This window comes from Spermophilus citellus, assembly GCF_964194105.1.
Source record: "Spermophilus citellus genome assembly, chromosome: 1".
In the NCBI taxonomy this organism is placed as follows: domain Eukaryota; kingdom Metazoa; phylum Chordata; class Mammalia; order Rodentia; family Sciuridae; genus Spermophilus; species Spermophilus citellus.
In genome coordinates, this window is record NC_138182.1 from 160847519 (window position 1) to 160872160 (window position 24642).

General features: G+C 37.0%; 1 long non-coding RNA gene across 7 annotated transcripts in view; it reads left to right on the top strand.

Annotated features, from left to right (window-relative positions):
• Positions 1 to 24642, top strand: part of LOC308646711 — a 572715-nt gene that overhangs the window by 397714 nt on the left and 150359 nt on the right. For 4 of the 7 annotated variants that reach the window (XR_014021457.1, XR_014021458.1, XR_014021459.1 and 1 more), the window contains one exon: positions 23549 to 23637. The exons of 1 other annotated variant lie outside the window; for it this stretch is intronic. This is a non-coding gene — a long non-coding RNA (uncharacterized lncRNA). Of the gene's footprint in view, positions 1 to 23545; positions 23638 to 24642 lie in introns of all 7 variants that reach the window. 2 more of the 7 variants (XR_014021461.1, XR_014021463.1) reach the window with 1 other exon arrangement.

Genomic DNA, 24642 nt, shown 5'->3' on the forward strand with positions numbered 1-24642 from the left:
CTCCTCCTTTATGTCTTCTATAACCCATTGATCATTCAATAACATATTGTTCATTTTCCATGTGATGTAGGATTTTTCCTTCCTTCTTTTATCATTGATTTCCAATTTCATTCCATTATGATCAGATATGGTGCATGGTATTATCTCCACATCTTTATATTTACCAAGAGTTGCCTTATGGCATAATACATGATCTATCTTTGAGTAGGATCCATGTGCTGTTGAGAAGAACGTGTATCCACTTGATGATGGTTGATATATTCTATATGTCTGTTAAGTGTAGGTTATTGATTGTGCTGTTGAGTTCTATAGTTTCTTTATTCAGTTTTTGTCTAGAGGATCTGTCTAATGGCGAGAGCGGTGTGTTGAAGTCACCCATAATTATTGTGTTGTGGTCTATTTGACTCTTGAACTTGAGGAGAGTTTGTTTTATGAATGTTGCAGCTCCATTGTTTGGTGCATACAAATTGATGATTGTTATGTCTTGTTGGTGGATGGTTCCTTTTAACAGTATATAGTGTCCTTCGTTATCCTTCTTGATTAACTTAGGTTTGAAGTTGATTTTATTCGATATGAGTATGGCCACTCCTGCTTGCTTCCGAGGGCCATGTGAGTGGTATGATTTTTCCCAACCTTTTACCTTCAGCCTGTGTATATCTTTTCCTATCATATGAGTCTCCTGAAGGCAGCATATTGTTGGATTTGTTTTTTTGATCCAGGTTACTAGCCTATGTCTCTTGATTGGTGAGTTTAGGCCATTAACATTTAAGGTTACAATTGAGATATGATTTGTACTTCCAGTCATGCTTCTTTATTTATTTATTTTAGTTTGGCTGGTTTTACTTTTGGTTACTTTCCTCCCCCTTTACTGAGATACCTCCTGCTGTTAGTTTTGGGCACTATTTTTCAATTCCTCTTCTTGTAGTGTTTTGCTCAAAATGCTTTGTAGAGCTGGTTTTCTTGCTGCAAATTCTTTTAGCTTTTGTTTATCGTGAAAGATTTTAATTTCATTGTCAAATCTGAAGCTTAATTTTGCTGGATACAGTATTCTTGGTTGGAATCCATTATTTTTCAACGTTTGAAATACATTGTTCCAGGATCTTCTCGCTTTCAAAGTCTGTGATGAGAAATCGGTCGTTAACCTAATTGGTTTACCCCTGAATGTAATCTGCCTCTTTCCTCTCGTAGCTTTTAATATTCTCTCCTTGTTCTGTACGTTGGCTATCTTCATAATTATATGTCTTGGAGTTGGTCTATTATGGTTTTGAATGTTTGGGGTCCTGTAGGCTTCCAGGATTTGGCAATCCATTCCATCTTTCATCTCTGGGAAGTTTTCTAGAATTATTTCATTTAATATGCTGTCCATTCCTTTGGTTTGAATCTCTGTGCCTTCTTCTATCCCTATGACTCTCAAATTTGTTTTTTTATGACATCCCATATCTCTTGAATAGATTGCTCATGGGATTTAAGCATCTTTTCTGTGTTGACTATATTCTTTTCAAGTTGATAAACCTTGTCTTCATTATCTGATGTTCTGTCTTCTACTTGATCAAGTCTATTTGTAATATTCTCGTTTGAGTTTTTAATTTGGTTTATAGTTTCCTGCAATTCTAGGATTATTGTTTGATTTTTTTTTAAGATCTCTATCTCCTGGTAGAGCTCGTTCTTTGCCATTTGAATTTGTTTGTTTAATTCATTTTCAAACTATACTTTTATTTCTTGGACTTGCTGTCTCATGTCTTCTCTAATATTCCTTTCCATTCGAGTTAGGTATGCCTTGAGTTCTTTCCCTATCCCTGTTTCTGATGTTTCTATGTCCTCCTGTAGAGTTGTGTTGCCTTGCATTGTTTGTAATCCTTTTTTCCCTTGTTTTCTCATGTTGTCCACATTACTTTCCAGCTCTATTTGATTGTCGTGTTTCTGCTCTCTTCTATAGATTTGTTTTGTTTCTGTATTACTCTGATGTCTCTCCTTTGTGTTGTTAAACTATGCCTGCTAACGTGGATTCCGCTGGGAAGGAATTCCGACATCCGAGCTCCAGTGAGGACACTACTCTGCTATGACGGGCCCCAGTCTCCTTGCCGGGGTGTCCTAATGGGGGTGTGTGACTGGACTGTCTCTGTTTGGTTTCAGCTCCCGGTTGCGCCAGGCGGGCGGTCTCCAGCCGCCCAGTATCACAGGCCACGGGCAGGTGATCCGTCGCCAGCGGGCAGGCGTTCTCCTACCGCCCAGTTACGCGGGCAGTGGGTGAACTGTCGCCGGCGGGCCTACAGTTTACAGCCGCCCAGTCGCGAGGGCCTTGCCTCTAGTCCCCTGGTTTCTCCTGCAAGTCTTGGTTTCTCCTGCTAGACCAGATTTCCCCTGAGTGATGGTTCTTGGCAGTTCAAACTGTACTCTGGGCCTGCCGTTTGTTGGGTGTGGAGGGTGGCTATTGGGAACCCCGGAACTCTATTGTTTTGTTTCCCTTGTGGGGGACAGAACTGTACCGCTTCCTTCCCCGTCTGAAATCCCGAACTCAGCCCGGGGGTCAGTGCGGGCTTCCCTGGCGGGATTCCACCGTGTCGTCGCAGCCACTTATCTCCCTGCTTGCTAGTTAATCCCTTCTCTGCAGCGCCACGCCTTCTGTAGCCGCGGGGCAGCCCGTGCGAATCAGACAGCCTGGATCTCCGGGGTCACACAGTTGGCTTTTGGGATCCCTGGCACTCTATGGTTTTGATTTTTTCTGCTTGCCCCTCCCCCAGCACTGGCTAGACAGGTTTTGTTTTGGCTGCTGATGGGAGGGGGGGTTGAAGGTCAGGTGCCTCTAGTTTTCCCTTAGTCTTTATGCAGGCTCACTCTGATACTCCCTTCCCCGGAAAGCCTAGGAGAGATTTTATGTGAAATCCCCCTATGTATGGGGGCTGAACTGAGTGACACACACCTGTTTTGTTGTTGCAATCTGTCGGAGAGTGGTGGTGGATACTTCAGCTCTCCAAGATGGTGGCCGCTGATTGGGTCTTTTTTTTAATGCAATCTGCCAGTATATACCTTTTGATTGATGAGTTTAGGTTCATTAACATTCATATTTATCATTGAGAGATGATGTGTATTCCAATCATTTTGGTTTATTTTTTTTAATTGATTTAGTTTCACCTTTGATTCGTTTTTCCTTTAGTGTGGTTCCTCCCTTTGCTGATTTTCAGTTCCTCCTCATGGAATATTTTGCTAAGGATGTTTTGTAGTGCAGGCTTTCTAGTTGTAAATTCTTCTAACTTTTGTTTATCATGGAAGGACTTTATTTCATCAACAAATCTAAAGCTTAATTTTGCTGGATATCAGATTCTTGGTTGGCACCCATTTTCTTTCAGAGCTTGGTATATGTTATTCTTGGACCTCCAGCTTTGAGGGTCTATGTTGAAAAATCTGCTGAGATCTGAATTGGCCTCACTGTATATGTAATCTGATTCCTTTCTCTTGTGGCCTTCAAAATTCTATCCTTATTCTGTATGCTAAGCATTTTCATTATAATGTGCTTTGGTGTAGATCTGTTGTGATTTTGTACATTTGATATACTGTAAGCCTGTTATATTTGATTTTCCCATTTATTCTTCAGGTTTGCGAAATTTTATGATATCATTTCATTGAATAGATTGTTCCTTCGATTTGTATCTCTATGCTTTCTCTATCCAAATAATTCTTAAATTTGGTCTTTGGATGTTATCCCATTATTCTTGGATGTTCTGTTCATGGTTTCTTACCATCTTTACTGTTTGGTCAACTTTATTTTCAAGATTATATATTTTATCTTCATTCTTTGAGGTTCTGTCTTCCAAGTGATCTAGTCTGTTGGTAATGTTTTCTATTGAGATTTTAAATTTGGTTCATTGTTTCCTTTATTTCAAGTATTTCCCTTTTTTTTCAGAATCTTTTTATTGAAGTAATATTTTGCTTCCTGTATTCGTTCACGCTTCCTGTGTTTGCTTTATTATATCATTGTTGAGTTCACAGAACATGTTAATCACATACTTCCTGAACTCCTTGTCTGACATCTCTTTGTGATGGCCATTGATTTGAATAATATAGTATTTTGGATTGTTTGGGGTACTTTCTTCCCTTGTTTTTTCATGCTGTTTGTGTGTCTTCCTTTTTTTAGCAGTGCAGATCTGAAGTATTATAGTTTTTACCCTGTAGATTTATAGCATCTCTGCAGTATTCCAATACCTCTTCTTTAATGAGGTGATCAATATTAATAAGTCTCAGTGCAAACAATATGCAGCCTTAATCCAAATAGCTCCCCTTAAGACTTTTACAGTTTTGTTGCAATAGAGAGAAATGATGTGTTCAATTATTATCTACAATATAAATGGTAGATTTGTGAAATTATCTACAGTTTCTAATGGTGGACAAAGAGAGCCACGAGGGGTGTAGAATGAGCTGTTAAGGAGGCAGTAGGTGAGTGTATAGAGGTATTAGATCTTAGGAAGTGTGTATGAGGAACAACAAGAAGTTGGCTGGTAGCAGGAGAAAAGAGAGAAAGAGATTCTGGGGAGATAGATAAGTAGGAAGAGAATAGAGAGAAAGAGTCCCAAATTCATACAAACAAAAAAATTAATAAGAAAAAGAAAAAAAATGAAACAATAAAAGATTATAGAATATACCACAAAACTGTAATGTGCAATTCAGATATCCCAGTCCTCAGTTGCCTAATGCATGGAAAGTGCTTGGTTTCACAAATGTTGGGGATGTGAGGGTAGGACAAGAGAAAGGAAAAAAATCAAAAAAGATCTCAAAGGAAAATTAAATGATTGTTTCTGTTGGAGTTCAGTATCTTCCCTCTTTCCCTTCTCATCTGATAGGCGGGGATATCTGGTGTTTGTTGGAATCTCCACCCACAGGATGGTGAAGGTTATTAGTGTGGGAAGGTTGGTCTTGGAGGTGGAACTCCTGGAGGTGGGATATAGCACTTGCTGCTCCCTGTTGGAAGACTACACCCCAAGATCTCCTTTGGGGCCCGCTTGTTTAATATGGGCATCTGGTCTTAGCCCCTTAGATTGCCTGTAGATCCCACAACTTCGGGTATCAAATTTAATCTCTAAACTGAATCTCTATGCCCTTCTCCTTTTCTATTTCCCAGTCAGAAAACTTTCTTTCCAGAGGTCTTGTGGACTGAGCTCTGGAGCCTGTGTGCCTATTGTGGAAAGCTGTCCTCTGTCCAGCAGATCAGCACCAGGCTTTGAGAGCTTTGGTCCAGCTACATAGCTTCAAGTGCTGTGCCAAGTTAGTAGCTGTGTGTGTGGAGGAGGGTGTTAGGGGACTATAGGTACGTTGATATTGCTTCTAGGCCCCAGCTGATTTCCCAAGATGGGAGTTGCCTCAACTAAAGATGGCAATGGTGGCAGTGGAGGTAACCCAAGATGGCAACAAAGATGTCCCAAGTTGGAAGTGACTACTTTCAGAGATGGGGCTACAAGGGCAAGCCACGTGTTGGCACTGTGTGGTGTGCTCAGAGATACAGCACTGTAGCATGTGTTGCTGTGGTGGGTGACTGTCTCCAGACCTTGTCCAGTGTCCCCAGGTGCAGGCTACCACATGGAGGGGACTATGCTAGTAGTAGCAGTGTCCCAAGTAGGAGGAAGCCAGGGAGTCCTGCATGGGTTAATGGGGAGCCGGTACAGCATATCCGCTCAGGCACTGTTAAGCCCCTGGCATGGTGTTCAGGTGTGAGCGGGGATCTGACACCTGAAAAAATATTTTAAGAAGAGAGGAATTTAAACTTTCTTTCATGATTTCAAAAAAATAATTCTTAGTAAACTTGATATATAAGGAAGTCTCCTTATACAAGTAGAGGATTGCTACAAGAAAACCACTATGAACGTTCACTTAAGGGTAAAATGTCAATGGTAAAATACTACTATTTTCCCTTGGATGTCTGCTACTACTAGTTCTATTCAGTATTGTACTTGAGGTCCTATATGGTGCAATAAAGCAAGAATAGGAAATAAAAAGTGTAAGGATTGAAAAGGGAGATCAAATGTCATTTGAAAATGATTTATTGTATAGCATGTAAACATATCTATTGTTAACCTTTTAGAATTAATTATTTCATTATATATAATTATATTTAATAACTCAGGACAGTAAGAAAGTAACAATTATTTTTAAAAATACTAGGTATAATAACATTAGAAATATCAAATACTAATCAAAGCTAAAAATTATATTTATGACTTCTACCCTGAAAAGTCATAAAATGTCATTAAAAGAAAAATTTAAATATATAAATAAATTAATGAATATGCTGTTCTTCACAGATCAAATGACTCAATATTTTAAGATTTAGTCTTTAATTGGCCTGTTCACCAATAGAACACAAATAGCCCTAGAATTCTTTCCTGGAAGGTCAGATGTTATTTCTATAGGTAGAAATCACAATCAGCTAACACTACCCTTTCACTAGAATGCTAAAATTAGAAAAACTTTCCCAATGTCAAACGTCAGTAAGGATGTAAAGAAACAGGAACTCTTTCACATTGCTATTGGTAAAAACACCTTTAATACTGTTTGTCACAATCCATTAAAATTGAGCATATGCATTCCTAAAAAATAATAATTCCATTTTTAGGCTTATTCTCTCCCTAGTCTCAGGGCCTACATACGTACATTAAAGGAGGTATGTGAGACTTCTCAGAACAATATCATTCATAAAAATTCCAAAATACAAATAACCCAAATATTTATAAGATTTAGAGTGGTTAAATTAATTGAGATCTATTTGTATAGTTAGATAGCATTTAGGATGAATATTAGTGAACATACCCTACATGCAGCAATATGAATAAGTCAGACAAATGTAATATCGAGTGTAAGAACATAGGCACAAAATAATGCATACTATATAATAATGATTTGAAAAACAGGAAAAAGAAGTCTATGGCATTATACATATCGAGATTAATTACCTTTTAGGGGAAAGAATTGGGCAATGGTTGGAAGTGGATAGGTAGAGCAGCTTCTGAAGTGCTGGCAATATACTCTTCTCTTTTATGGGTATATTGAATTTGTGACAATTATTTAAACTACATATTAAAAATTATGTCATAATTTTACTTTATTATCTAGAGGATGCAAATAAAGCCAAGTTTAGACACGTTTATAGCCCTAAATGCATATGTAGAGAAGAAGATGGAATGAAAATGGGCTATTGTTATCAAAAAAAAGGAAAGTAAACAGGTTAAATATATAGAAAGTAAAAAGCAAAAGGAATTCATGAAAGTAGGATCAAAAGTGAGAGAATGAAGCCAGGAACAGTGGTGCACACTTGTAATCCCAGCAACTCAGGAAGCTGAGGCAGGAGGATATCAAATTCAAGGCCAACCTCAGCAACTTAGTGATACCCCATCTCAAAATAAAATATATATATATAAAGGGCTGGGGATGTGGTTCAGAGGTACAGTAGCCCTGGGTTCAATTCCCAATAACACACACACACACACACACACACACACACAAAAGTGAATGAAAAGAAAGATACATATTAGAAAAAAAATGAAAAGTTTTCTTTAAGTTTAATAAATTGATAAAACTCTGGAAATATGTCAGCAATCAAAAAAGAGATATGAGTTCATAGTTGCAACTATTTTAAAATAAAATTATGAAAAATATATGATAATAAAATTGAGAACTTAGATGAATTGGAAAATTTCTTGAAAAACTTGATAAAAAGTCAGAACCAAAAGGAAATGGAAAATCTAATATTCCTATAGCTATTGAAGATATTGATCCATATCTTAAAGCCTTCTCTCAAAGAAAATCCCAAAGACCAATGGCTTCACTCATGATTTCTACCAAAAGCTTAAAGGAAAACTAATGCCGTATTTTGACAAAATCAGAGATCATAAAAAGAGAAAACAGCTTTAATTCATTAAAGATGCAACTTGATAGCCAAAAAGAAAAGAATATTAAGGAAAAGGAGATTTTATAGGCTAATCTCACATTGAGGCAAAAGTCTTAAATAAAACATTGGTAAATTTAGTCCAGCAATATATAAAACAGGCTAGGACATCATGGTCAATGGTGATACCGTCATACAAGTGCAAGTTCAATTTAACATTTGAAAATCAATGCAACTGGCTATATAAAGAGAATAAATAATAATAAATGATGTATGTGATCATCTCTAGACATATTTTTGGAACTTAGCAAAAGTAAAAAAAAATATGATTTTGAAATTCTTAGTCAACTAGAAATTTAAAGAAACATTTTAAATTAGATACAAGGCAGCTACAAAACCTGCAGAAATCAGACTTAATTTGGAATGGCTTAAAGCTTTCCCTTAATGGCCAACATGTTTAATACCATAACTTCTATTCAAAATTGAAATTCAGACTATTCAGTGCAGTAAGACAGTATAGAGAAGCTATAAGAATTTAAAAAAATAGGGCTGGGGATGTGGCTCAAGCGGTAGCGCGCTCGCCTGCATGCGTGCGGCCCGGGTTCGATCCTCAGCACCACATACCAACAAAGATGTTGTGTCCGCCAAGAACTAAAAAATAAATATTAAAAAAAAATTCTCTCTCTCTCTCTCTCTCTCTCCTCTCTCTCTCTCTTTAAAAAAAAAAGAATTTAAAAAAATATACAGATGCATAAACAAAATTAGTAAATAAGTTAATAAGTTGCTAAATATAAGTACAGACAAAATCATCAATTGTATTCTTATTTACTAAGAGTAGTTTAAACATAATATATGATACAAACATTTTCTATTTGGATTAACATCCAAGATAGCAAATATTTAAGAATAATCACAATAGATGTATATGAACTCTACAAAAATCCTCAAAATATGATTTAGAATTTAAAGGATAACTAAATAAAAAATAGTCTTTGTTCATGAATTAGAAGACTTAATTATAAAGACATCAGTTTTTATAAAATTCACTTATTGATTCAATGCAACCGTAATCAATATCCCAGCAGCATTTTGGTTAACATGAATACTGAGTTTATTCTACAATTCATATGAAAATCCAAAATATCAAAAATAGCCAAAATTATCTTGAAAGAAAAAAACAAACTTAATCAAAATCTACTTCTAGATACCAGACTATTTGGTATTGAGTCAAATGTAAATATATACAGAGAAAGAAACTTGATTATTATATTACAGAAAATAATCCATTCTACATGGTTTGTAAAAACAAATGTGAATTAAAGCTTCTGGGAGAATTTCTCCATGATATTTTAGTAGGAAAAATAACAAATGAAATGTAAAAGATTGATGAGTCAAGTTCATTGGAAATTTAAAAATTCAATTTCACAAAATTGAGAGTCAAGAGGACAGTGACAGAAGTAACTGAAGACGGAAAACCTCTGTAGAGGCTGCTGCAGTAGCTCTCTAGCACCCTCTTCCCTGTGGGACATTGCATCTGCACACTCTGCAACCTTTGTACCTAGTTACTCTAGTACCTAGTTTGTACCTAGTTACTTTGTACCTAGTTACTGCATATTGCTCCTCAAATATCAGCTTCCTATGGTTTGGATTTGGAATGTCCCTCAAAGGCCCATGTGTTAAAGGCTTGGTGTCTTGTCCAGGGTGCCGTTAGGAGTTGATGGGACATTTAGGAGATGGGCCCTAGTGGAAGGAAGTTAGGATATTGGAGGCATTCCTTGAAAGAAAGATCAGGACCCCAGCCCCTTCTTGTCTTTCTCTTTTTGTTTCCTGACTGCCATGATGTGAACAGCTTCGCTCCACCCCCTGCTCCCTGCGATGATGTACTGCCTTGCCGCAGACCCAAAAGCAGTATTCAACTGAGCATGGACTTAAATCATAAGGCAAAATAAAACTGTCTTCCATATAAATGGATTCCTCAGTTATTTTGCCACGTTGTTAACGTGGCAAACACACAGCTCAATCTTTGCTTCCTCCTGACTTGGTACCCACCTCATTAAACCTCACTGTTACTATGGCTTATACCACTCTTAAGGTCTGATTGTGGTCCCTTTGTCATATTTGAAGTTTTACATCTATTTGAGTGCTTCCCTGGATAGTATCTGCCTCACATACTAAATTGTAAAGCTCAATCATATCTGATTTTTATATTAACTGTATATTTAGCATTTTACATATGAGAGATTCAAGAGATATTTGTTAAATAAATGAGGGAATGAATAAATAAATAAGATTTGGTGTAAGCAAAAAAATAGAAGAGATCACAGAAAGTTGGAGGAGGGTTAGTGTGGCCATAAAAGGGCAATGTGAAGGATATTTTCAGTGATAGATATGTAACCTTTTCTTCACAGTGCCAATATCAATATACAGGTTTGGCAAGATCTTATCATTGGGAGAAAGTAGACAAAGGAAACATTAATGGTCTCTGTATTATTTCTTGGAATTGTATGTAAATATATAATTATCTCAAAATAAAGTTAAATTAAAAAAGTAGTTGAATGTTCAACCCATGGAAATCGGTCTAAAATTCTTCTGATCTCTTCAGGAAAGCTCCAAATTTTATAGGGCTGCTACCAGACTCCACTATATAATAACTACCAAAATAGTGGAATGCCTATCAACATCTACAAGATCCTCCAGTAAAGGTCTAGCCAAAAAACACCCAGATATGTATGTTTGAGACATACAGATAATATCAAATGTGAATGGAATCATCCATAAACTTTAAGAGCTGTAATTTGGGAGAAGTAAAGGGTAACCTTTTGTAGTCACATTCTGACATTGCTGGCGTGATATGATTATGAACACATGATTCAAATCTATCTTTAAGTATCCTTGAGAAAATATCTTTTTCTGATGCTTTATTTAGTAGAAATATCTACATTTACAATGGAAGTGACTTTTACTAGGCCATCCATTGCCTGAGACCTTCAAAAACCAAGGTATTTGCCATTGGTTTAAAGATCTTGGAGACAGGAACTTTCAAAATGTCAGTAGAACTTTGTCCTCATTATGAGGGAAAATTTATTATAAAACACCTTATTTAGTGAGATATCTATTTGGGGACAGAAGACACTGTTTAAATATTAGAGATTAACTATAAACTGTAGGTAGATGATCTCTTATCTATTGATACAGATAAAGATATAAATGGTCTTTATGTATGTGTATTTATGTCATTTTACATAATTATATAGATGATCTCTATGTATGAACTGTGGGTGGTGTGTTGTTGCTTTTTCCTTAGATTTGTCTTCAGCATTTTCATTTTCACTACGTTTTTCAAGAAAAAAAATATTTGATTTGTATGTTTCTTATACAGTTCTTTGAGTACTTCTTTTACTTTTTCTCCCAACTCATATCCTGCATCCCCATTTCTACTATTTTATTTGATTGCTATCCTCCCATGGCATTTTCAGGACAAAATAACCATGCAATTATATGTTGAAACTGCTCAATAATTGCAAGCACAGTGTTTGAATGTTTCACACAATGGGTTGTTACAAAGACAGGACCTTTTCAGGTCATCTCTGCTGGAGATATTTGTCATCAGACAGATGTAAATATAGTCTTCTGGGAAAAATGATTCTTGAAAAAAATAATTCAAAGGATGTTGAATGAGGGTGTCCAAAATCTCATAGTCCACTTATGCACTAGTAAATAAGAATAACAAAATAACAAAACACACGGAAACAGCATTTAATTGATGCTGAAATGAAAGATGGTTTGTGAGAAGGCAGCTGAAGAAAACAGGGTAGGATCAAGCCTTGTTAGGAAATCTGATTACTACAATGTAAGAGAAAGTAAGCAGCCTATTGGATTAAAGGACTAGTTAAAACCACTCTGCACAGTTGAAGAGGCAGTAATGAAACCATCAAGATGTACAGAAATGCACATACATCTTCTAGAGGGAAAAATAATAAGAAAAAATGTAGGTGAGATTTGGCAAATATTTTCTTGCCAGACTTTAAGGATCTTTTCTTTGCAAGTAAGGAATGACATTTTGGTCTTTACAAAGCTGAGCTCTTGGTAACTTTTAATTTTCCTTATCTAACAAGATGCCTCAAAAGATACAGCTGGAAAACAAAACATGACTAAGACAAGAACTTAAAAACTTGGGTAGAGTCTTCAAAGATAAGTTCTCCATGCTTTCTCAACAATCTCTAGAATTAAACAGAAATTATGATCAAAGTCACAATATCACATAGTTAGAATACCATAGACCAATTGTGTTATCTAGTTATTAGAGACAAAAAGAACATTTTATAATGATGAGAGGACCAATGCTTGAAGAGGATAAACCATCGTAAATCTATATGTACCTAAACATAGAGCTCCATGAAGAAGAAATGGGCGAATAGAAGGGAGAAACGGGACAATTCAACAATAATAGTTGGAAACTTCAAGGACTCATTTTCAATAATGTATAGAACAACAACTAATGTCAAGGAACAAGAAAATAGAAGACATGAATAACACTATCAAACAACTAGACTGAGCAGATACTTGTGAAATACTCTACTTAACAACAATAGAAAACAAGTTCTTTTCTAGTGTTCATGTTACATTGCCTAAATCAATCATATGGTAGGTCATAAAACAGGACCATTACATTTAAGATAATTAAGATCAAAGGACTTTTGTGTTGCAACCACAAAGGAATTAAACTAAATGTTAATAACATGATGAAATATGGGGAAATCACAAATATGTAACATTAAACAACACACTCCTAAATAAGCAATGAATCAAAGAAAAAAATCAAATTAAAAAATATTCTGAGATGAATGAAAATAAAACCACAACATACTAAAATTATGGGATGCAACCTAAGTAGTGCTTAGAGCGAAATATATTGCTGTTGGTACCTATATTTTAAGAAGAAGAAAGATCTCAAATCATTAACCTGATGTTTCATCTTAAGAAACAAGAAAACAAAAAACAAATGAAATCCAAAGCAAGAAATAAGGAACTAATAAAAATTAAAGCAAAAATAAATTAAACAGAATAGAAAACCAATAGAGGAAATAATTCAGTAGGTAGTTGGGATTTCTTTATGTGACAGGCATTGTGTGAGATGTTGTTGTCACTAATTCTGTCTCATCCTCTCTACTGTAGGCTCCTTATGGGAAAGAATCTGAATTGTTTTCATGACTTCTACAGTGCCTTGTACCTAGTACTCCACAGCCTTTGTTGAATGTGGCCTGTCCTGCTGAATGATTTATACTCACTGCATGTTGAATTAACAACACTAAGAGGTCCCCACAATCAATTATGATTTCCTTGGTCATAGAATCAATAGATGAAAATTACTCAATTTTTTTCCAGGCAACAGACTGCTTTATCATTGCTGGTCACAAAAATTCTGAAAAAGATGCAAGTTTTCAGCCCTTTTCACAAATGAGGAATATGAAGACTAAGTTCCAGGTCAAGGACTCACAGTGCTAACTGTCAGAGATGGGTTTTGAACCAAAGCTGTTCTCACTATACCATATTAAGAAATAAATTAAAGCCTCACTGGAAACTGGACAGACTATTGTGTGCAAACAAGGAACTAATGAAATCTAAGTTCAAACATGCTGAAATCAAAGACCTTTGAGAATAGTCAACCAGGTAGGCATGGCTGTCCATGAGGGATGTCTGGGACAAGCCCTCTGACAGTAGCTGCTGCCTATCATGAATAGTGAGTTTTCAGACTGCAATGCTAAGAGCCATGTTAGGCCTTCCAAAATTGATTTTCCCCCTATGATGGCTTTTGTACCCTTTAGCAACCCAGGCTTATTTTTTGATTGAATTAGACCCTAGTAATTTCCAGACTAAATGGATTTCAGAAGTTCTGAAAGGCTGAACTGTTAGAAAAATGCACAGCCTACATGTGGCCATAGAGGGAATCTTCCTCTTAAGCCAACTGCAATCTAAATATTGAAATGTCATTTTCACAGCTAATACAGTGTTCCCAGATGGATTATTTTTCAAAATTGGTCGACATTAGTAGAAGTACAGATTCTTGTTATTAAAAAACTATATTTCTTTGAGTTTGGAATGAACCAATGTTGGAAGTAATGTTCTCTGGGTGGAAATGTGAATAAATATGTTTCTAAAGTTACCTGTCCCTGATGTAGTTTTTCCCAAGACTGTTGTCAGGTACTGTAATTCTATTGAGCAGAAAGGAGTTACCTTATAAGGCTTAGTAATATCCCTGGAATTAATTCTACAAGGGGCAATCAATACATCCATTTTGGCTAATGACTGCAACATGTGATAGCCATTGGAAGTAAACATCTTTGGGTTGTAATCAATGCTCCCATTTGGAAGGCAAATTTGAAAGCTAATTCTGGACTTTATTTTGGTTGATATCTGACTTTTTGGTGCCCTGTTATCTAATATCAAGTGTCTATAATGCAAAGTTTTGTTTTGTTCTAAACTTTTTATGGAGGTATAACATGCATACAGTCAGGTATATATATCTTCAGTGCACAACCTAATAAATGCTTACATAGGAATGAAGTGGTGTGACTACCATATAATCAAGACACAGAACATTTCCAGCATGCCAGAAACTCCCTTGTGAACTTTGGTGACAAAGGGTGATTTTACAAAGTTATCATAGTGCTACTTTTCTGAACACATATCACGGAAATATAGGAATGGAGATCAATGGAGAAACAGGAGCCCAGAATGTGTCCTAACACGTTTATGATTTTGTAGGTAGGTGAGGCATTATGGGTTCAATCCAGCATAAAGTATATGTAAATCTAGGCCATAACATATCTACATTTAGGTATGAAGTGTCCTCCAAAAGCTCATGTGTGAGACAATGCAAGAAAGTCTAGAGGTTAAATAAAATTGGGTTATTTAATATTAATAAATTTGGGTTATTTAGTATTTTATTGGGGTTATTTAATAATTGGATTATATTAACCTAATTAGTGCATTAATCCCCTATTGGGGATTAACTGGGTGGTAACTATAGGCAGGTAGGTGTGGCTGGAGGAGGTGTGGCTGGAGGAGGTGCATCATCAAAGGTGTGACTTTTGGGTTTATATTTTAATATTTGGGAGCTCGATCTTTCTCTCTCTCTCTCTCTCTCTCTCTCTCTCTCTCTCTCTTCCTAGTTTCCATGTTCCCAGCTGCTTTCCTCTGCCACACCCCTCCTTCATGATGCTCTGCCTCACCTCGAGCTCAGAGCAATGGAGTTAGCTATCTAAAGACGGAGACCTCTGAAACTGTGAATGACAAATAAATTTTTCTTCTTAAAAAAATTGTTCTTGTCAGATCTTTTGGTTATAGCAAAACACCAATGTATTATTGTGGTTATAGTCAACCATCTAAATAGTTATTATAACCAGCAATAGAGAAGACATTTGATATAATAATTTTAAGAAGGATGTTATCATATAATACAATCTGAAAGCAAGAGATTGAGAAGAGAGTATAAGTTTAAAACTACTTCAATGCTACCACTTCAACTTTATCAATACAACAAACATTTATTATTTTTATAATTTATTCATTCAACTTGTTTTTATTGAGCACTACCATCTGCCAGAGATGGAACAGACCCAAAAGCAGCACTGCCCATTGCCGGCAACAGCTACCCTGAATGCACATCTTAACAATTTTCCAAAGACATTTTTATTCCACAGCTGATTTGGCTGACGTACTTTTAAGTCTGTGACTTTATTTACAGTTTTTTTTTTTTTTTTTTGCCTATGACATTTGCTCTTCTCGATTCATTGCTTCAGTAACTTTCTGTGCCCTTTACATATCCTACAGCTAGTAACTCTGCTGCTTACTTGAGAAAAAAAACAATGAATCTCAAGTTGAAATGCTTTGAGAAATGTGAGCCAAGAGCCCTTATATCCTGACGGGGCATTTTCTAGGCATGCTTTGAAAAAGAATAGTAGGTGGGGTATTGCTTCAGTGAGGATGGTGAAGGAAAAAAAAATGGAGACATTTGCCTAAACTTTGGAATCCTTGTAATGAAGCCCTTGGACTTATAGAGAACCAGTAATCAGAAAAGAAACTGGTTTTCCTCTTCCTCATTTAGTTATGAATAGTGGGAGACTCTGCCTACTTGCACAGATTGCACAAGCCTCGGACGAGAAATTCAATAAGAGATGCAATTCTGGGGGCTAAATTGGATTCATTCTGGCTTGAGAAGGAAGATCTGAGGAGGAGGAATGAAGAATACAGAATGGACCAAGAGAACAAATCTGGAAGGCGAGAAAGCAGATCAGAGTTGAGGTTACAGTATAAAATATGTCTCCTGTTTATTGGACACTGATTGTGCTCAGGCCCTGTGCTAGTTCCAAAGCAGGCAGAATCTAGTTTAAGTTTCCCAACAATCCTATGGGGCATCTGCTACTATTTTTTTCAACTTGAAATAGATTGAAACTCACATGCTTTCTCCAGATCACACTGCTGCTAATCAGCAGAGAAGCTTTTAACCATGCTCGTGCTGTTGGTTCCCATGTCTTTCTGTGTTGAGATAAAGCAATGATATAGGACATGATGATTTTCATTGACAGATGAAAAATGGGCAGAGGTATCTGCAAGTCTGGAGATGAAGAATTGGAGAGACAGGTCCTCAGCTTTGATAAATACCAGTGTTTTCTGCAAACCTCAGAAATCTCCAGGGTGTTCCAAGCTCCAAACTTGGGATTATCACTGCTGGTCAAACCTTGATACCTTCTTCTAAGAGACACTAAATTTCTTATCTTCATTCCTAAGCAAGAACCCTCACAACTGGAGCAGCTGTCTAACCCCCCAGAGTCTCTCTTGTTCATGACATCTTCACCTCACTATACTGTCATAAAACATGGAGCACATGTATTATTCTCTTGTCACAGAAGAGATGGAACAAATGTGACTACAGGGAATCTAGACTAAATAGGGCCCTACCCCTTACCTGCTCCTTTAGGCTGACTTGGTTATTTGTGCTTGGATATTTGTTCTCTGTAAGAACTAATGCTAATTCGTGTCCCAATTTAAATTAGATTCTAGGAGATTCACAGACTGGATTCATCCTTCCCCTTCTTATCTTCCTCCTCCTCTTCATCCTTTAGCTGTTTTTTATCCTTTTTTTAGGAAAATGGTTTCAGAGACTCCGTGTGTTCAGTCGTTCCCTCTAGAGCCAGGTCTGCAAACAACTTCTGGGAAATGCAGGGAAAAGCAGCTTGCCCAGTCTCATTGAAGCTTCTGGGGTGGACAGGGCAGCAAAGACCCACCAGAGTGTCTAGAATCTAAGAATCACACACAATTCTTACACCTGCCTCTTCTGAGTTGAACTTCTGTGGTCCTATCCTGCCTACTAAAAAGTATGCACTCTGGGCCCACCCTGTGCCAAGAATTATGCTGTGTGCCAGGGATTTGGAGTTAAATGAAGCTCAGTTCTTATCTTAGTTCTGGCAAGGTAACTGTGGGGATAAAAATGGCAGCAACCTATCCTTTTTTTATTATTGGTTCATTTTAGTTATACATGACAATAGGATTCATTTTGACATAATTATAAAAGTATGGAATATAATTTGTTCAAATTCAGCCCCCAGTGCTTTCTTCCCCCCCTTCCCTGTTCCTTTCTCTCTACTCTAGTGATCTTCCTGCTATTTACTTATAGTTTTTTTTTAATTAGTGTCTTGTGGATATACATGACAGTGAGATTCACTGTGGTATATTCATAAGAATATTAAGTCACATTCATTCCACTGTCTTTCCCTATCCCATCCCTCCTCCTTCCGTTCATTCCCTTTTGTCTACTCCACTGATCTTTCTTCTATTCATTTATTTTATCCCCCCTTTTATTTTGGATTAAATTCCACATATTAGAGAAAATATTCTAACTTTCACTTTTTGGACTGGCTTATTTCACTTAGCATGATAGTCTCCAGCTCTAGACATTTATTAGTAAATGTCACAAAGTCATTCTTCTTTATGGTTGAATAACACTCCGTGTGTGTAAATATACCATATTTTATTTATTCATCTGTTGAAGGGCACTTAGTTTGGTTCCATAGCTTAACTATTGGGTGAATTGAGTTATAAACATTGATGTGGCCACATCAGTATAGTATGCTGATTTTGAGTCCTTTGGGTATATAGTGAGGAATGGAATAACTGGGCCAAATGGTGGGTCCATTCCTAGATTTTTTTTTCAGAAATCTCCATACTGCTCTCCAGAGTGGCAACCTATTCTTGATATGTCACAATTAGGAATTAAATCAGCCTCATGAACGTTATGCTACAAGATTGCTGTGAAACGATTAATTCTGCTTTAAGTAAAAAAAAAAAAAATGAGACAGGTTGTTTGAACTGGTCTTTAAATTCCAAGAAAATTTTATAGTAGGGAAGAGAATAGGAATAGTTTGAAATAATAATGCCAAAGAGAGTTCTGGGATTTTTATTACTTACTTGAAGCAGTATCCATTTATTTGTTTATTCAGTAAATCATTTACTGGATTGTTAACTTATACCAACTAGCTAGACATTGAGGATGGCAGTGAGCAAGATTATCCAGCTCCCTGGCCTATGGAGAATGAAATTTTATGAAGGAAGACATAAGTAAAGTGGCTACTTACATCATTATTTCCTTTTGTTAAAAATCATGATAAGGGGCTGGGGCTGGGGCTCAGCGGTAGCGTACTTGCCTGGCATGTATGAAGCATTGAGTTTGATTCTCAGAACCACATAGAAATAAATAAAATAAAAGGTCCATCAATTTAAAATTTTTTTTAATTTTAAAAAATTAAAAAAATCATGATAAGCAGAATTGGAGGGTGTTATAAATGTAACTAAATTATGGGCTGATCTTGCTGGTGAAGGGAGGGCTTCTCATGGAAATAATATTTAAGTTGTAATGGGAAAGATGGTTGGGAATTATCTAAATCAGAGTGAAGAAGCATCTTGACATAGCCATTGTGGGCTACATTGTGCCCCCAAACATATGCTGAAGCCCTAGCCCCAGTACTACAGAATGGCAGGTAGGGCCTTTGAAGGGGTTCTTGTTAAAGTGAGGTAGTTCAGGTGAGCCCTAAACTAACCTGGCTTGTGTCCTTATAAGAACAAGAAATTTGGAAATATAATGAGATACCAGGGATGAAGGCAAACCAAGCAAAGGCCATGTGAGGACACAGCAAGTAGACAGTTGTCTGTTAGCTGAAGAGAGAAGCCTTGCAAAAAGTCAGACCTGCCAACACCTTGACTTTGGAGTACTGGCCTCCAGAACTTGAGAAATAGATTTCTATTGTTTAAGTTACCATCCTGTGGCATTTTGGTATGGTAGCTCTGTTTTTTTTTTTAGGGGGCCTGTTCAGAAATTCAGAAAGATGGTCTGTATGGCTGATGACACACTCAGTGTATGACCTGGGTAAATCTGACTGCTGTGTCTGGGGTCAGGCTTCTCTCCTATAAAACAAAGGTCCTGACTGGCTGCTATCTCTGAGGTTTATTCTGGGTCCATGATGCTGCAAATTAATGCCTTGAACCCTTATAAGATGAGTATTTGAGAATCTCTTAATGAGACTCAGAACATTTTGGAAAACATTCTTGATTCATCAAGTCCAACAGGGGATGAACAACAAATGTTTGTTGAAATGATAGACAGTTGGACAGATAAACATCCTCCACATCTACCCAATGTTTGAAGGAACACCAGCTAACTAGAGAGAAATCTGATGTGATATGCAGAGTGGTAAACTATTAATAATAACCTTTAAAAGTTACTTAGAATTTCTTTGGGAAACTTTATAATATAAGCATAATTTTGTAAATGAAGGAACAGAGATATAGGGAGTTTAACCATCTCAGAAATCCCCAGGCACCTTGCACTTGAGGTGAATAGAGATGGCTGAGACACACAAAGGACCAATCAGTAAACTCTGAGTCCTGAACTGGCAGTATGACCGCCCTGTGGTGAGGATCAGGAGATGGCATGGCCAGCCCCTTTCCATGCTAGACCCTCAGAACCTTGAGAATTTCCTTTTTCTCCCTCCTCAACTTCCTAATGCCTGTATCTTATAAAGGAAACAGCAGAGTGACAGAAAGCCTATTTCAAGCAGAATCGACAGATTCTAGAATCTTCCTAGCTGTCAGAGAAGGATGTACTTTACTGAATTAATCATTCATCCTGCTCTAGAAGGCTTGGAGCCTATTAGTATAACTCATTAATCTGATTCTACCTGGATACCATCATCCCCACAGATGAACTTCCAATGGTCTTGCCTACTTCTCAGGGGGCCTAATTGGTATTAAGTAAAATTTTTCTTCATGAATAACATCGTAAGTATGTTCTAGTCATGTTTATGTTTGTATGCTATATGATACTCCTACCAACCCCCTAAAGCATATAAAAGGCCATACTTAAAGTTGGCTCTGTAGAATCCCTACTATCATTATATTTTCACTACTAGCTTCTAGAAGAGAGAATAAAATCCTCTGAGGTTGTTTCCATCCAGGATGAGGATAGAAATTAGCAATCAGTGTATACAGTATAATTGTCACTTCTGTGGGCTCAAGAAATCCAATAGCTCCTGTGCTGGGACATGTTACCCCAAATACAGAAAGAGGCTTCTCGCTCCAAGTCAAATGGCTATCTCATAACAGTGATATGTCCATGTGGGAGTGCAAATTGGCTTACATGGACTACAGAAGCTCAGACTAGAGAATACAGCTCCTTTGGCTACTCTGTTCTGCTTATTAATTTTGCTATTTTTATATTCCACAAAGCTCTGAATCCTTTGCAGTCCACTATTCTCCATCCAAAATCAATGAATCTTTCTTACCTACACTCAAAATTCTCACTGTTATCTTCAAAATATTCCCTCCTTCCCCTGGCCAGCCACTAACCTTCTTTCCAAAAGGCCATTTCATAAGCCAATTCATCAGAATCAACTAGGGAGCTTTGTAACCTGCTGCTTCCAGGGCATTCCCTGGGAATCAGAGAGATTCTCATTCATTAACCTTGTGATAAGGCTAAATGATATTTTTAAGTGTTCCCCCATAATATCAAAGGAATTAGCAAGGTCTCCAGGGAGGGACAGGTTATCTGGGATGGTGGTGCAAGGGATCCTTGTCACTGTTTGCCTTTTTCAATATTTTGAATTTGTACACAGTGAATGTATTATTTATTCCCACAAAATAAATGAAATTCAAAATGAATGCATAAACAAACACATGAAAGCATGTTCCCTAGGTGATTTCTGCTGCACAGTCAGGTTTGAGAATCACTGCAATAACTTATACAAGAGAGGAAAATAGATTTAGATTGCTTAACTCATTTATCAGTCTTCTAGGGTAAGTTCTACCTTGTATCTCCACTGCTAAATATAGGGACTAGATGGTGGGCACTCAATAAATACTTGTTTAAATTTAAAATAGTCTTCATCTGCCCTCTGCAACTGACTGAGGTGAGCATGAACTGTTGGGTTCTGTGTGTATTATCATATTCCACCTACAATGTGAGACATATGAACAAATCTTTTATGATAAATTCCAATTTTGAAGATATCTAGCACTGGATTGTGTTTCATTGTGGCCAGTCCCAAAGAACAATGGGGCTCTTTTTCTGATCCTGTTCTTTCAAAGACATAAATGGAGGTCTTTTAAGATAAATTTGGAAAAGGCTGTGGGTCAAAAATCAGAAGTCTGTGTACAGAGAGTTAGAGAATCTTGCTGTTTGAGGAGAGGGCTCATCCTGACCAGGTCCATGAGAATGATCATTATTTCAATGAGCTGTGGTATCAGGGGAAAGGTGGCTTGGGATTTAAAACACTCCAGGTAGAATTATGAGAAGAGGAGAATATAACATAGGTAAAGGCTCTGAGGAGGAAAGTGCCTGTTTTGGGGAAATAGGAATAGCTAGTGATGGGAAAGAGCTAGCAAATGCAGGCTATAGAGGGGAGAAAGGAATGGGGCCAGGTGGTGGGAAGCCTCATGCAAATAATGTAGAATTCTTTAACATAATATAGACATAAAGGGGATTATGATTTTTAACTGGGAAAATGATGCAGATGATGGCCCTTTAGGTAAACTGGGCTACTATTTTCAGCAAGAAATATGCCCAACTCTTGCTGCAGAAGCTGAATAGTACAGGCTCTCCTGCAAAAGAACGAGTTCCCCGGGACATACCCAGGCAGGTTTTATGTCACACCTGCTGAGAATAATGAAGAGAAAGCTTATGAGTGGGAAGAATAAGAAGATAATCATTCCTTAAAAAAAGAAATGGAGAAGCAGAGAAAATAACTGTTTTCTCTTCTCTAATGTAACACAAAGAAATGCTGAGATGGGTGATGATAAAAGGGCCCACAACAAGATAGAGGATGCAAGCGACAGAAATTGATTCCCTGACAATAGTAAATCCATTCAGGCTCAGACAGAAACAACCTGGACTTTTGTTCTGTGTTTTCTGCTCAGTAAATTCCTCTCCTCATCCCTCAAGTGCTTCCTACTGAGGCATTTTTGAGAGGGGAGGGATGTGCTCTTCCATCCAGACCTGAAAGCTGCCAGCCAGCTCTTGTGAACTGTGTCAGCATGCCTTCCAACAGATGCGGGGGGAATGCCAGCAACATGAAAGAGTCCAAGCTAATGGGAAAAGGAGGAAAATAAAGTGCTCCATAAGCAAGCACTATTCTCCCACAAATGTTTTGTGGAAAAAAAAACAGGAAATAAATCATGCAAAACTATTTTCTGAGAGTCAGTTTCATTCCTCCAGATCATCGAGGGAAAATGGAGAGCCAGGATCATCTTTATAAATTCCATTTCCCAAACTGGGTAGAGCAAGGTTGAAAAAGTGGGAGTTACCTTTTGATGCAACTGGATGCAAAATGTCCCCTGCTTTCTGACCTGTAAGGCTCCGTTTTTGGTCTTATAAATAAATCAATGCAAATAACATACCTTAAGCCGATTAATCTCTCTCTTCCTGCCCCTTCTCCCCCAATTCAAATTCCTATTAAAAACTCTTTAAAAACATCCCCTCTTGGGAGAGGGGATGAATATAGGAAAAAAAAATGCTTACTGGGGACTACAGCCCATATTGTTTCTCTTTCTCCATGAGTGAAAATTCCCCTCAGGCTAACACCTAACCAGCTTTCCCTTCTGGTTCTACAGGGGACTCTGGGATGTAAATTTGCATGGGAAAAGGTCTGAGGGCACAAATGGGCATCAAAAGATCTGGATGGGCACTAGTAGGGTGAGGCGATGAATACGTAAGGCACAGCCACAGCATTTAAGCAGGCCCTTATCCTCAGGGTTGCACTAGTGTGGAGCTGGCCCTAACAGGGGAGAGAGCACCTCTCCAGGTGTCTCATTTACCATAGGGTTCTAGGCACAAACTTCCAGGCAGCCTTGACATTTTATACAGCTGGTTCACTACTGACTTGGGATGTATTTCTGAATATTATTCATAAATATCAATAAATTTCATAGGTTTCCTATGATCGTCCACTGGCGATAGTCCTAACCATGTTAACTTTTTAGTTTCTTATCGTTTCATGCAAAGAGCCTTAGAAACACTTCAGGAAGCTGAGATGGAATTAAGAAAGTATTAATACTCTTGGCAATGTTCATGATCACTTCCTGAGTTAACCCATTTTACAAGTATGTTTTCTTGTTTTAATTTTCCAGAAGTTGCAGATTTTCTATGAATTTGAATTCCTGAAATTCTTTGTCCACTGATCAACCAAGAGGTTAAACAGAATCACTCTTTTTACTGCCATGTAAGTTCTACTTTAAGGCTATTTCTGCCTTCTCAGGTTTGAATTAAATGGGGAATCTAGTGTTTAACACCTGGAAAAGTTGGTTCTATCTTTCTAGGGTCCAGATTTAGTAACTAACCAAAAAAGGTGAGCTCTGTCAGTCGGGACAACAGAGGACTCAAATCTTTAGTCATTGCTGAATTCTATGGCAATATCACATTCAAATGTTGAGAAAGTTTCTTACATGTCATGTGACTGTTTGCTTTTTTGCCTAAAGGTTCTTCTTTTATTTGTATTGTTTTAATTTTTTACTTAAAATACACTTTTTTTTCAGAATTTATTTTTACTTATGCTCTAAGGAAAATATCTAAATTCTCTGATTAGATAAACAAGTCCCCTAATACTTTTTATTTTAGAGTTTCTAAAGCTTTTGGATATATGGATCCCCTTTTTGCATAAAATTTAAAGTTTCCAATAGTTGAGAATAGGGGAAAAAGCTCATCATATTATGTTAACTACAAAAAGTCAGAAATAAGACTGTTTATCCATTGGATTCATATGCAAAATTATATACTGTATACATATGTAAATATTATGTGTTTTATTTGTGCATATCATAAAGGCTAGAATATACATTTAATTCTTGGTATTTTTATGTATTTTGGGTGATAGAATTATCAACTTTCATTGTTTTCTGCATGCTTTTCTGGGTCTCTGAATATTTTCAGTGATGCCTTATTTTTTAGAATAAATGACAGCAAGATTGAAAATTTAAAACTGTTATCCTATTAATAAAGCTAAAAAATGTACAGACTTGGGAATTCTGGGAAGGTTATGGGAATAGCAGCTAAGTTTCTTCATCTCTCTGAATTCTCACATAAAATTAGAGCAACGATATGCCAAAGCCATGGACAATAGTAACAACAAAACTTGGTGAAGAGGTATCCCGGGGAAATCTCAAGTACAAGCAGGTAGGAGCAAGCTACCTGTAGACACAAGATGTCCTAGGTATTGGCCTTTCTGTGG